General features: G+C 40.8%; 1 pseudogene across 1 annotated transcript; it reads left to right on the top strand.

The window, feature by feature from the left end:
* The first annotated feature begins 5,271 nt into the window (after window positions 1–5,271).
* LOC148538185 (DNA dC->dU-editing enzyme APOBEC-3C-like) lies at window positions 5,272–10,161 on the top strand (annotated as a pseudogene). Its single transcript, XR_015872904.1, has 4 exons — window positions 5,272–6,415; window positions 6,511–7,115; window positions 8,519–8,561; window positions 8,867–10,161. The product of XR_015872904.1 is annotated as a DNA dC->dU-editing enzyme APOBEC-3C-like (transcript).
* Window positions 10,162–11,009: the final 848 nt, after the last annotated feature.

The raw sequence follows: 11,009 nt of genomic DNA, 5'->3' as shown, positions 1-11,009 counted from the left end.
ACATGAAATACAACATAAAATAAATGCTTAGGACTTTCAGAGCAGTCCTGTTACAAAGGTGCATCTTGATCCTGCTGCACCAAATGAACAACTGAAGTCCTATGGCTAGGGGCGGGGTATATAGAGGAGGACCCTGAGGCTTAATGTTAGGGACGCCAGTATAGAGGAGCCTTGTTTTTGCAGCAGTGTGCTGGGGGGCAAATCTCTTTTTCTGTGTTCAGTGTAAACCCCGCCCTTTACAAGCACCTGTGTTATGCAATTAAGCTGATTTGAGCAGCTACCATATTTTTTTTGCAGTTTGGAGAGGCATGAAGGGAGTCAGCATTAGGAGGATGTGCTGATCCTTGTAGTGCCATGTGGAGGTTTTTTGGGGTACCTCCAAGGTAAGTTAGCTCTCAGCTTATATATGTACTGTTATCATGCACTACACCAATTGTAATTATATGACCCAGAGAGGGTGCTACCATTATGTAGCAATAATTATTTTGGGGTGAGCGTTTGGGAGTGGGGCCCCCAGGGGGGTTATGACTGGGCCTTTCTTATGGCATCACCACTTAATTCACATAGAATACTTTTATCACTTTTCTATTTGTTTGTATATTATTTATGTCATTTTAATTCTTTCTCATTTCATTAACACTTTGATTTATACTTACACATCTTTTCTTTACACTTCACTATCACCTTTTTCCCTTTTTCGTGTGATGCCCTGGGGATGGCCCTTGGCTGGAATTTTTTTGGGGTGCCTTGCTTCTCGGACGTGAACCCCTTAATGTTAGGGACGCCAGTATAGAGGTCCCTTGACGATTGGCCTGGCGCTTATTCATATATTTGCAAATGTATGTAACTAATACCTCTGAATCTCTATTATCATGTAGGATTTAAGTATTGTTTTTGCTGCAGTGTGCTGGGGGGCAAATCTCTTTTTTTCTGTGTTCAGTGTAAACCCCGCCCTTTACAAGCACCTGTGTTATGCAATTAAGCTGATTTGAGCAGCTACCATATTTATTTATTGCCTGCTGTATGTCTGTTATATACTACAGAAAAAGGGTACATTGTTTTTAGCATCCGAAAGTTGCCAAGAAATGCTTACACAAACTCTTCAGTCAATCACTCAACAAGAAAAGTAAATTTGCAAGAGATAAATGACATCAGTTTTCATGACAACCTTATGTCAGTGATAATTAATGTAGTAACATCCAGCAAACTGTCACCAAAACTCCCTTTCAGGAAAAGGCAATTAATATTCAAAAAACTTCTATGTTGATGGGAATGATGCACATTTTATAAAAAGTGTCACAACTCGGGCTCGTTACCCTGCCGCTGGATTATTTACCGCTCCTGTGGCCAGCCGGCTCGCTCCCTGAACTGAGTTGTACGTCCACTGTCATCCCTGTGAGACGCAGGCTTCATTTGTTTCCGGCCTGCTAGGCCGCAGTCCACATCAGAGCCTAGCCTGGAGTACTGTTGTGACAGGTCCCGATCACCTGACCATGGTCCATCCAATCCTATACCAGACTGAGCCTCCCTGAACCACCTGATTCTGCTCATCCTCTCACAGCACGGCAAAGCTCAATTCCTACCGAGTCTATGCCACTGAGCTCCTGTGCTGCTGTCCTTGGAATAGCATGTATCCTGAGCAGTGCTGCTGCTGCTTAGCTCAGTCATTACTGAGAGAAGCTGAGCTGTGCTCTGGTTACACTCATGCGATTCTGCTGGTGCAGTTCATGTTGTATTTACTGCAATAACCTGCTCTTCTGTCCTTCTCCCGTGTATCAGGATCTCAAGTTGCACAAGCCATTCCAGCCTGATCCAGTGTGCTGATTCTGTGTTATCTCACTGCAAAGCATACAGCTGTCTGCTCAGGTAATGCCATACTTGCCTACTCTCCCAGGAGTCACAGGAGGCTCCGGATTTTTCGGTTAACCCCCGCACCCCCGAAAAAGTAGGCAAATCTCCCGCATCCCACCCACTTCCTAGTGATTTTCTGAGATTTTTGTGGGTCCGTATGGAGCGGGCGTGGCTAAATGGCGATGTTTAGCCCTGCCTCCTCCTCATGGACCTGCGAATCACAGGGGTTTCCTGTAAAGGGGGCGGGACCTAATGCTGAATATTGTTGGGTACCACCCACTGAAGAAGAAAGAAGCAGGTTCTCTATGGCTGCTCCCGTAATGGTGCCCTGCAAAGTCGGTAAGTATAGGTAATACTAACTGTTCTTGGTTCTGTTCCTGTTTATACCACAGCTACCATCCATTCCGGTGTTTGGCCTGTGGACCTGATCCAGACCTGCTCGCTAAGATGCGGACGCTCGCGCTGACCAATAGTCGCCCGTCTGTGCATGCGTATAATTCGCAGTGCGTGTGCGCAAACCAGTGTCAGCAATGGGGAATCGTGCGTACACAGACTGCCCGCTACTTTGAGTGACAGAATGTGCCATTTGAGAGTGGAAATAGGGGGAAGATGCTTGTGAACGGGGGAGTGGATGTGCGGACGGAGGCGTGTCTGAGTGTCCAAACGGAGTTTTGTGGGTGTGCATAATTAGCAAAGATGTGTCCTTCTACACGTCACTAGGTTGTTTTTTACACTGAAGAGCTCGCAGTGCTTGCGGGAGGGTACAGTCAACCACAAGCACTGCGATCGCTTCCGATGGTTCTTGATGTACCAATGTTTTAAGACACTTCCTGGAGATGACGTGCACTAGTGGGCGTCTACAAAGTGATCGCTCGCCAAGACATAATGACCGGGTCTGAATCAGGCTCTGTGTCCGATCCTGTCATCCTTGGAGTGCTCCCAGACTACAAAGAAAACCCAGTTCAGCTTGATCAATATACTGCTACACTCTTCACTGCTACTTACATCCTATCAACACAACACCAATGTCCCTAGTGGTCTAGTGTATACGATCCGGCATCTCTCTACCGAGACCCGGGTTTGATTCCCGGTCTGGGAAGCATCTATAATATATTCCAAGAGGGCTCCTCAAGCCTGCCAGCTTTGCTTACACACCTCTCACCTCTCAAATAGACATCTACCCAAAGTTGCCTACTTTTGAAAAAGCATTTCAGGTAGATTGTGAAAGTAACACCTATGAGCGCGGTGGTAAAGTAAACATGTGCTGCTACATCTGAGGGGCGTGTCATAAAATTGACTTCCATCCAAATGTAAATGAGGCCAAATGCAGTTAGTAAGATCTACTTGTTGATGAAAACACACTGATACTTTTCAGATAATGCATGTAACCATATAGGTCAAAGTGCCTTATAACCAATGCAGGGAAATTATACTATAATGAGCCCATTTGAATGTACATGTCTCTGTTTTTGTTAAATGTATATATTTAACAGCTTCATAATGGGGGCAAGGTGCAATCAGGGACATTGCTTCTATTTCAGGGAGTCTCCCTAACAAACAGAGAGTTGGCAAGTATGCATCTACCAGACTTCAGTTCCACAAATAAATACAGGTATGACAAAAAGAAAAAAAAAAGAGGATAAAGAGTCACTCAATTCTGCAATTTAGGGATAAAAGTAAGTTCAAGCATTCCTGAATTGTATACTGTGCCACCCAGTTGTGATCAACTGGAATTTTGGGAGAAGCATGACAAGTGGCCTTGTAGCAGGGCACTCAAGAGTTAAACTTTTTCCCTTTCACTTTCTTTTATTTATGTGCGCATGTGCTGAATGTGGGCGTAACAATATAATTCATCTGATCTGTTTACTGCCAGCAGAACGGAAAACAAGGTAAAAGGATCCTGCAAATTTACTGTAAGTAAGCTTTTGTTTAGCTATTTCTTCTTAACATAATACTGAACTTTTATTTGCCTTCAATTTTAAACATTTTTGTTTAAGAGAACAATATCAGAGTTAATTGTTAGAACACGTTGTATTTCTTGAGAAGAAATGTTTCCAAGAGCACAATGTGACTGAACACAAACAGCAAATATAATTTTGTGGTGGAACAGCTGACATGACAGAGGTTCTAAGTTCCAGCAAGTTGCTCTTAGAGTTCTGATTTTGCTGTGCCATTGTGAGGAATGCCAGCCCACACTGTATTTTACAATTCACATTTAGTGAAGTAGAGCTGGGAAGGGAACAGTGACCTCATGCTGCTGTGAGATGTGCTGCTGCCAAATGTGTAATTCAGGAAATATATTGCAGCACAGTTTTAAACAATTTGCTCACGTTTGGTTAGTGTGATACAATGTGTCTGGGAAATGCAATGTGCAGCTTTTACACTTTAAGGGGCAGCTCCTGAGTCACATGTAGGTCTGTGTGCAGCCGCATCTAGCGAATTGTAGCAAACTGCGCATACACTTTAGAGAACATAAATATATCTGCTTATCGCCTAGCGTTTATAAGATGAGTGGATCTTGGACATTTGTGTCTGTCCATGAATGGGTGTATCAGGGTGTCAGCTGGACGTACCCATGGAAGAGAAACATTTCATGGAACTGTCATGGGTGTTGCCAGTTATACCATATTCTGAGTCACGCGTATGCTGAGGGGAGGCCTATTTCAGATGGATCTATTGCATTAAGCTTGGTATAGATGGATGTGCCAATACTAGTGATGACAGACAAAAAAAAGTGGTGGTGGTGCAGACACAGAGATCCGTGCTACTTAGAATGTGGGCGGAAGTGGATGCGACTCAGAAGCAGACCCTAAGGGCCTGATTCAAATTAGACTGTAGTGTCGATGCAGCACACATGCAGCTGATGTTTTCGGTCTGCACATCAGTTCCGATGTTGCCGCTGAAAGCTAGAAAATTCATTTAGACACAAAGAGGCAATTTTAGTGGGCATTTCTGGGTGATAACAGGGGGGTGGCTAGCTGGGCATGTCGCTGGTCAGTGACTGTCTTAAGATGCAATTGCACTGACTCCAGCAGCCATGTTCAGATGGAGAAATTGCACCTACCATAGGACTGGTGCATTCTCCGATGGTGCTATGGATGTGACCATTGATGCATCGTAGTGTGCACAGCGGTGTATTAGTGCTGCAGCTAATACACCGCTGTACATATCCCATCGGCTAAGGAATTAGAATAAAGATGCAGTCTCGCTGGGTGAAAAGATACAGTTGCGGCTGCAATAGCGTGCATCTCTGAAACAGACCCAGTAGGGTATATTTACTAAATATTGATTTAAAATGGATGAAAATCAATCAACATCAATGTTCTGTTTCTGGGGTTAAATTACACATTTACTAATACTTAAAAAAAATAAATAAATTCTGTTAGTAAATGTGTGATTTAGCCCCAGAAACAAAACATCAATGTTTATGGATTCTCAGTAATTTTAATCTTAAATTTATTAAAATCAACCTTTAGTAAATATACCCCTAAGACTCCATTCAGCTGAATCCAAGGAATAACACACAGAAAATATGTATGTTAACATTTATCTGAACATAATGATGTGAACTATACAGGTTGAGTCTCCCATATCCAAATATTTCAAAATACGGAATTTTTTTTAGCATGACTGAGATAGTGAATTCTTTGCTTTTTGATGGTTCAATGTACACAAACTTTGGTTAAGGCACAAAATTATTAAAACTAAAGTATAAAATTACCTTCAGGCTTTGTGTATAAGGTCTATATGAAACATAAATGAATTTCATGTATGTACACAAACTTTGTTTGAGCCACAAAATTATTGAAAATATTGTATAAAATTATCTGCAGCCTTTGTGTATATGAAACATAAATTCATTCTGTGTTTAGATTTGGGTCCTATTCCCAAAATGTTTCATTATGGTATGCAAATATTTCAAAATACGGAATATTTTGATATTCGAAATACCCTGGTCCCAAGCATTTTGGATATGGGAGACTCAACCTGTACTATTAAAAGTACTGTGTTCTATCACTAATGCCATTTTCATTTGCTTATTAACATGTAAATGAGGAGGCTAAAGTTAGTTTCTTATTCAGCCAGTTTCTTATTCACTCTTTTCATGCTACAGTTTCTTATTCACTTCTTATTTGTGCTCCAGCTTCTTAAATCAAGTTGGATCACAAAGATAAAATTGTATAAAACATAGAGTGTATCTTTCACAAATTTCAATTATATTTTGCCTGTCCCAGCAAGGATTTTGAGCATGAAATAGGGTGGGAACATGGGCACAGGTACTCCTTTTTATTGATTTGAATATTTAGCTGTTTTGCAAGGGTAAAGATTCTTGTGCCACAAATTTGACAATTTGAACCAACAGAGGGTAGCCACTTAACGTCAAAATACAATTTAAATTTGTGTAAGAGATGCACTTTTTGTTTATAAGATGTTAACTGAGTAATCCAACTTGATTTAATTGTTTTTAATATAACATGATCTGAATAGGAAGCAGGAGCACGAATAAGAAGTGAATAAGAAGCCAACTTCAGCCTTGTTGTAAATGTACATTACAAGCTCTTAGGTAAGAATGAGCATTAAACCAGCCTATGTTATATTGTAACCCATATGCTGCTCTTCTTAAAAGCTCACAGTTGTTTTCTTTTTCCCAACACACAGCAGATCAATACCTTATCTATATATTGGCTCCACAGTTATTGAAGTTTCCTCCTGGTATGTCGCTTTACCTCAAAAAATCATTATCAGAGGAAGAATTTAATGATCACTTTAACAGTGTGGAATGAGGGAACAAAACCTTGATATGTTTTAGCGTGGAGGATAAGCCACCGCTGTGGAAACTTTGGGGTTATGCATACAACAATCCACAAGTTGAACATGCTGCGTTAATTGTTTTTCGTGAACTCTCCAAATTTGTGGAATCGAATCATTCAGAAAAGGATTTACAGTATAAAGTCACTTTATATACAAACTACAGCCCCTGTCTGCCATGCTCTAAAACAGTGTGCACGTTTCTCCATAAATTCAACGGGAAAATAATCATGAATTTAAATATTTCCAAATTATATAAATTTCACGATTACAATAATAAAATAGCTTTGCACATTCTAAAAAACTGTGGCGTGCAAATTAAAATGATGGATCTGGAGGAATATGAAGAATGTTTTAATCTCTTTGTAAATCCAGCAGAGAGATTCCAACCTTGTGAAGAGTTAGACATCCAAAGTTATCAAAATAAACTTGAACTTGATGATCTTTGGAGTGAGGTACAGTATTACATGTTGATGAAAAGTAAACTCTTGGGCACACAGCAGAAATCAAATTTTTTTTTTTCAGTTATTAGAATATTAGTCTCTTCTGTCTTGGTTTACCTCCTACCTTAACTGCTTTTTTCTGTCTCTACCTATGATTCTACTCCCCCTCACTTCTTCCTGTAGGTATCCCACAAGGGTTGGTCTCATCCCTCTTCTCTCCTCAATCTACACCACTGTAATCAGCTTCTTCAGATGACTGAAATGGCTCCAACTGCTTGTATGCCATATTCTCCTGTTGTCCAAGCATTTCCTGAAAGTTAATATTGCCAAGACTGAACTTATAGCCTTCTCTCCTTACAAATATCCTCCCCTCTTTCTGTTGACAACATCATCCTTTCCTCTGTTCCCTAAATCTGCTGCCCTGGTGTTATCCTCGACTTTGTCCTCTCCTTCACATGTCGCATTCAGACAATCTCTATTTACTCCATACTCCTTACAACAGCACCTAACCTTTGACTTCTGCCACCCTGTTACTTATTTAAGTGATATATCCGCTGTTGCAGCAATGTTTATATACCATGTACTTGTCCTGCAATGACTTGTACTGTAAGTCACTGTTCTATTCTGCTCAATTGTCTATGTACTTTGTTAGGTGCTGCAGATTCCTTGTGGAGCCATATAAATAAAGGATAATAATCTCTCAATCTTGCTGCTTTCACATCTAAAACATTGCCACAATCTATCATTTCCTTACTCCTGATACCAACAAAACCCCAATTAGCATTCTCATAATTTCTTGGCACACATTAGCCCCTAAAACAATCCATGCCACAAAGAAGTCAGGTTGTTGTGGGAGCAAAAGGGAGTCCTAACTAGTACTACCAAAGTTATACCTAATAAAGTGGCCACTGAGTATCAGAAGTGGGGTTTATTTGGGATAAAGTTGCAATTGCGCCAGGAGATATTTTCCTACAGACAGTAGACTTTCAAGTAGTGCTACTGAAGGCTCTGATTTTGTTGCACCAGTTCTTGTGACTATTTGCCTTTTAGTTACAAACATACAGCCCTGTTTGGGATGTAGATATGAGACTGGCGGCCGTGATGCCGCCGGTCTCAATCCCGCATGGAAGCCCGACAAGGGACTTAAGATAGGCGTTGAAATACCTACACCTTAGTCCCGATGACGGAATCCAGGAGGACTGCCCGAACAAGGGTAAGCCAGGGCACCCTTAGTGTTTGCTGCAGGGGGGGAGGGTTAGGTTTAGGTAAGATAGTGGGGTTTGTGTTAGGTTTTGGGGGGGGAGGTTACGGTCAGGCATCACTGGGGGGGTTACCTGACAGCCAGCATTACATACCGATTCCCCCTGTTTTAACCAAACGGCTAAAGTATAATGACACAAAAACTTGTCTTTCAGGAATCTGATGGCTATATTTTCAAAACAAATGAAGAAAGCTCAAGTAAGTTGGTTCATATATTTACATAGACAGTTTTTAGAAATAAATTACAACTATTAATTTAAAAGTTAAGAGACATATACAATTTTGGTAGATATTCTTTAATGAAAAACCTACATTAACAGTTTGACTAGGTTTGGTCAGAAAAACACATACAATGAACCAGAAAAGTGATTGACAAAACTGACCACTGAGAGCTATTCTATCCAAAATGCTTTTCATTATAGTATAGTCATGTGAAAATGTATACAAATTATTTTCTATTGGTTGACTAACGTTTACTTTCCTTTTATTCTCTAAACAATCAGCACCTATTGGGTCTAAGGAACAGTTTACAGGTCACAGCAATGAAGCTTTTAGACTTGATAACACAACACCAAAAAGGAATGAGCATGGGAAGGAAACACAGACAGCGACTCCAATGAAGTTACATCCAATGAAAGATGAGGAGCAGCAAAGAGGATTTAAGCGAAAGCTTTCATTTGACTAACCAAATCCTTTTCCATAGACATTTACTATGGGCTTGATTTAGTGATGAACGCAATACGAATGTTTACGTAGTTGAACGAATATTGGTGTCTGTGCATCCATATGATTTGCACTGCGCATGCGTCAAGTTTCATTACCGCTGTCACTAGCAGGGAGGATTCATTTGCAAAGTGATTGGCAGGTAGGGACCCATTTGGGGACAGCAATGGTGGGGTGGCAATTAAAACGCAGGCGTGTCATGCCCATTTTAGGGGTGTCTCAGCCTGTGACTGCAATCCCATATGCAGTAAAAATGGGTACAGCATCTCAGTTCCAGCACCCATTCTGCGCATAGGGTTACTCATAAGTCAGATAATCGTCTGATCTGCGACAGCTGCATCTTTGCACGCAGTCGCTTGGATTTGCGAAGACACCATTGGGCATCTCCAATATTAATCCCAGCAGCGCCATTTGCATCTTTTCGTACAAATGCGTAAAACTAAAAATGTGCAGTTGCGGCGTCATTAGCGTACATCTCTGAATCATGCCCTATATCCCTTCATAAACCATTGTTATTTAATATGGTTCTCATTTAGAGAGCAAGGAATACACATTGGGGTTAATGCAGAGTTGAACGTAAGTCAGTTTTGCCTAAATATCTTGTGTGTTTTTGCACAGTGCATGTTGTGGAGTGTATGCAACTATGGGTGTTTCATGTGTAAATGAGTAATACCGGTGCAGTTGCACATAGACACAGTTTAGTAAGGGTGTACTGAAAGAACTGTGGGCTATGCAGAGTTGTACACACTCAAATATGTTGGTTGTCAGATGGATTAGGCTGGTGCAAATGCTCACTGAGAATGATCATTTATGTGAAACCAAGCATATGGATATCGGCATTGCCATCACAGAGATCTATACAACTGCATACGGTTATATATGAGCATTTAATTCCATGCATAATATGGGGGGAGTGTTTACAACCAACTTGCAGTCAAATTTGCTTTAGCCCCATTGAGAGTGCAATTAATATGCAGGCATACTGTAGGTTCTTTGAAAAACAAGTTGGCTCTCTGCTTGCCATTGATATTCTATTTTAATAATTTGCTGGCTATAATAAAAATATTTAACCCTTTCTTTCCTGGTGGTCGTACTTCTTATGTGAAAACCTGGTCCCTCCATGGTTTAACATATTTATACCAGTTGGTGGATACAAGATCTTTACAGCCTTATATTATAATAACACTTTTATTTATATAGAGCTTTTCTCCTGTAGGACTCAAAGTCGCTTTACAGACATCAGAAAACATGGTATTTCTACTTCATGCATATGGGACACTGGAGGCTTCAAGACAGTGGGGGTATAGGATTTGGTATTGCAGAAAATAGAAAACTTCAGAGAGATAATTAAAAATAACGTGCACGGGTTATATATTCCTCCCACGGAAGGTACCATATGAGGCAGCTGTCTTGGGCGCACTTCGTAGGGTTACCTTGGGTGGAATAGGTTATGCCTAGAAGAGATGACACAAAATGGGTGTTTGCAGCATCCTAACACACGGTCACATAAGTTATTTAGATACTGTAGTACTTTGCAGTTGCTGTCTGACATAGATAAACAATGTAGACTGCATGGTGTGCTCCGCCTTTGATCTGACTCTTCCTCTGTATGCCCAACTATTGATTTACCTACTATATCGGGGGGGGTGGGGGGGTGGGGGGGGGGATCCAAATGGACAGATAATTAGACCTGTTGTATTTAGTAAAAGCTACCTAATGATTTGGTCTCCACATCTTACACGGAGATGAATTCTACAATCCTGCACATGGCCTACTAGATTGAAGTTTCTTACTTTATAATCTGTGACGTCTAATTGCTTTAAATGTAGCTCTCCTGATGTTAACATTTATCACTGTCTTTGGTCATGTCCATAGGCGGTTTTGGGATCAGGTATACTTGTATATCAAAAATACTCTTGGTAT

The sequence above is a fragment of the Taudactylus pleione genome, unplaced genomic scaffold, assembly GCF_031769625.1.
Source record: "Taudactylus pleione unplaced genomic scaffold, aTauple2 ptg000041l, whole genome shotgun sequence".
In the NCBI taxonomy this organism is placed as follows: domain Eukaryota; kingdom Metazoa; phylum Chordata; class Amphibia; order Anura; family Myobatrachidae; genus Taudactylus; species Taudactylus pleione.
Note: the sequence above shows the minus strand (reverse complement) of the source record. Positions and strands in the feature narration are given on the sequence as shown.